The sequence below is a fragment of the Pseudophryne corroboree genome, chromosome 6 (assembly GCF_028390025.1).
Source record: "Pseudophryne corroboree isolate aPseCor3 chromosome 6, aPseCor3.hap2, whole genome shotgun sequence".
NCBI lineage: Eukaryota > Metazoa > Chordata > Amphibia > Anura > Myobatrachidae > Pseudophryne > Pseudophryne corroboree.
In genome coordinates this window covers 98,852,129-98,856,076 of record NC_086449.1, presented here as the reverse complement: position 1 = coordinate 98,856,076, position 3,948 = coordinate 98,852,129, and the positions used below count along the sequence as shown (strand labels likewise).

At 44.5% G+C, this 3,948-nt stretch overlaps 1 non-coding gene across 1 annotated transcript; it reads right to left on the bottom strand.

Annotated features, from left to right (window-relative positions):
* Positions 1 to 1,022: 1,022 nt before the first annotated feature.
* On the bottom strand, positions 1,023 to 1,095 carry TRNAV-AAC (transfer RNA valine (anticodon AAC)). Its single transcript has one exon. It is a non-coding gene; the product is annotated as a tRNA-Val (tRNA).
* Positions 1,096 to 3,948: the final 2,853 nt, after the last annotated feature.

Below are 3,948 nucleotides of genomic sequence, written 5' to 3'. Positions count from 1 at the left end.
CGCCACGTGAGATAAGTCCTAGAAGAGTGGGTTGTGGAATGAAAGAAAGTGTTTTGCAATGCTGGGAGCTGACTGATACTACCATATCTGACATTGCTGTTTCATGGAATCCTTGAGGTCCTTGCTGCTTCCAAGCTCTCTCCACTCCCTTATCAATATGTAGCAGAAACTGTAAGCCATACTTGCCTACTTGACCCTCTCCATGAGGGAGAAAATGCTCTGTTCCTGGACTTTCCTGGTAATGTATGATTGCCATCACCTGTGGTGAAACACCTTTCTTATCAATTAACTAGCTCATCAAGGGTGATGGCAATCATACATTACCAAGAAAGTCCAGGAACAGAGCATTTTCTCCCTCATGGAGAGGGTCAGGTAGGCAAGTATGCTGTAAGCCAACATTGACATTGTAATGTTAACTTTGATGCACCCTGTTTTGCAAACACTCAAATCCACTACATACAGATGTGGCCTCATACAAAATTGCTGCAGTTGTGTAAACCAGTCCTTTTCGGTGCACCAGATTCCATGCAACTCAACTTGCAAAGAGCATTACTCTTGCATCTTTTGCACCAGAAAATGTGCTTAGTCGTACATGGATGCAACAAATCACTTCCTGACACTCCATTAATTAATTTGCTATGTGACACTTGTATATCTGTATTTGACTGAGTCTGAACCTGTATATCAAGTTCCATAATGCAGCAGCTGTGGCTTTTTTCATGTCACGTTCTTTTGTGCTTTATATACAGACTCAGACGCACACAAAAACACAAGTGTCCAATATCAAATTAACAAGTGCAGTCTCATGAAGTGGCTTGTCACATTTACTGGTGACTAAGATGCATTTTTAGGCAAAAAAGATGCAAAAAAGTCACTCAACGCAAGTTGCATTGCACGTGATGTGGCAGCATACCAACGCCATGTGTCTTGCGCTGCATGGTTTATTGAGGCTAGGTATATGAGAACGAATCTATACAATAAAATAATGAGCACATGCCTGGTTGTGATACAAAAAGAAAAACTGTTTCTGCCCGGTCTCGAACCGGGGACCTTTCGCGTGTTAGGCGAACGTGATAACCACTACACTACAGAAACTCATGGCTGAATATTTGCATTCTTGTAAATGGTAGCAAGAGTTTAGCATGGATGCAGAATTAGAGTAAGTGGGAGGGAATATGGTCAAAAGGGCAAATGGAAGGGGGACACAATTTGTCACCATTGATAAAAGAAGATGAATGGGTACATTGACCATAATTAAATGTTTGTGCAGGACAAGGATTTAAGGAAGATATAAATTGATGGCTAGAACAATTTTGAATAAAAAGCTAATAGAAATAACCAGGTTTATTAGGGAACAGAGGAGGGAGGATAGAGAGAGGTGGACATTGATGTTAACAAAATTCTATCTAAGCATGGAGAAATGGGAGGAGATAACAGATTTGAAGTAAGACTGTTTTGAAAGAGAGGAGCTGTGAGTGGAGAATTTGAAAAGAAGGAAGTCAAAGAGTGAGTAGGATTGTCTGCAATGCTCTATCATGGTGCATCGATTTTCTTAAAGGTAGCAGGTCAGTTTAGTGTACAGGTTGAGTATCCCATATCCAAATATTCCGAAATACGGAATATTCCGAAATACGGACTTTTTTTAGTTAGAGTGAGATAGTGAAACCTTTGTTTTTTGATGGCTCAATGTACACAAACTTTGTTTAATACACAGAATTATTAAAAATATTGTATTAAATGACCTTCAGGCTGTGTGTATAATGTGTATATGAAACATAAATGAATTGTGTGAATGTAGATACACTTTGTTTAATGCACAAAGTTATAAAAAATATTGGTTGAAATTACCTTCAGGCTGTGTGTATAAGGTGTATATGTAACATAAATGCATTCTGTGCTTAGATTTAGGCCCCATCACCATGATATCTGATTATGGTATGCGGTTATTCCAAAATACGGAAAAATCCCATATCCAAAATACCTCTGGTCCCAAGCATTTTGGATAAGGGAGACTCAACCTGTATTACAGTTGTGATTTGGATCATCTAAAGGTGTGTACACACGGTAAGATTTTTGCTATGTCCTATTTTCACTTGCGATTTCCCTTGAACTCCCTGGAGCCCAGATAGGACAGATTTTGACTAACTTTTCTTGAGATCTGTACTATGTGTGCTTTCGATTTTGGCTTATGTGAGATTTTGGCTTATGTGAGATTTTGGCTTATGTGAGATCTTGACTATCTCATTATAATAGTGGGATGGCATTATAGGGCTGGGGGATTGTCTTTTTCGACTGTCAGCCATTTTTTAACCATTGCATTTCTGCTCTGTGGCTGTTTTTTTTTTTTCCAGTGAACCCATGGATTCTACATGGACAAGAGGACCGAGGGGCTGCGTGGGACACTAGGTAAGTATGTGCGAGTGTGTCGGTGTGTGTCAATAAACTTTTACCTTCACGGTGTGTGTGTTTTGTCTTTCTTGGGGTATTTCTTTTGTTGTGGAACTATAGGTACCAGCAGGCCTTTTAATTCTCTACATGCTGGTACTTGTGGTTCTCCAAGCACCAGCATGTGGGGGAGGCTTGCTGGGACTTGTAGTTCCACAGCAAAAGACAATATTCTTTTTTTGACACAATGTTGACTATCAGCCCGGCACCCACCGCCCAGGGGTGCTGGGGACAGCCTCGGGCTTCACCCTTGGCCCTTGGGTGCCTGGAGGTGGGGGGGGGCTTTATTTAATGGGTCCCCAACCCCCCAGGGAACCCCGGCCAGGGGTGACTAGTTGGGGTGTGTGATGCTGCGGCCGCAGGGACCTGTATAAAAGTGTCCCCTGGCTGCGGCATCACCTCCCTGGCTAGTGGAGCCCGGTGCTGGTTACAAAAATATGGGGGACCCCTACTCTTTTTGTCCCCCGTATTTTTGGAACCAGGACCGGTCAAAGAGCCCGCTGCTGGTTGCTTAAATATGGGGGACCCCTACTCCATTTTTCCCTCATATTTTTGCAACCAGGACCGGCTCAAAGAGCCCGAGGCTGGTTATGTTTTTTGGGGGGACCTGCACATGTTTTTTTTTTAATTTTTAACACTTTCTTATAATTTTTACACAGAAGCATGCACGGATCTTACTGGTCTGTGTATGCTTCTGAGTAAGGGGGTCATTCTGACCTGATTTCTTGCTGCAGTTCTTCGCAGCGATCAGGTCAGAAGTGCGCCCAATGGCTGACAGCCGTCAGCTGTAGTGGCCTTGCGATCGCCTCTGCCTGATTGACAGGCTGAGGCGGGAGGGGGCGGCACGGCGGCGTTCAGATGCCATTTTGTGTGCCCGGTCTGGCCAGCGCAGGCGTGGGCAGACTGTGCGGGGGGGGCAGGCCGCAGCAGCAGCGTGGCGTCACACGGAGCCGCTCTGGCCCGGCCAACGACGAGTAGCTCCCGGCCAGCAAAAGCATCGCAGCTGTATGATGCTTTAGCACTTCTGTGGGCCTGACATGCGGGGCAGACTTTTCGACATTATCCCCCCCCCCCCCCACATCCGTCACAGCAACACTCGGCTCCCATCCCCCACCCCCCCACCTAAAAATGCTATAGGGTGTTTTTACTACCTGGCGATAACCCAATATAACCCCTTTACATTTGTCCAAAAAATACACCACACAGTTTGTTTTTCCAAAACTTTATGAAAAAATTAAACACCAACGCCAACTCTGGCCAGGATTCATAAGCTGTACCATAAGAACGAGTACCTTTGGAGTGGGACTATGCCAACAGAACAGGAATCGGGCATATCCGAGTACAGTAGAGGCAAACAGTGCAATTTTGCCTTGGGTGAAGAACATATGCAAATTTCCAAACAGTCTTGAAGGAACACAAGAAGTGCAGTCAACACAACGATCCGTAGTCCGGGACAGTGAGGTCACAAAACCGACGCTGCAGTACTAATGACCTCAATACAGT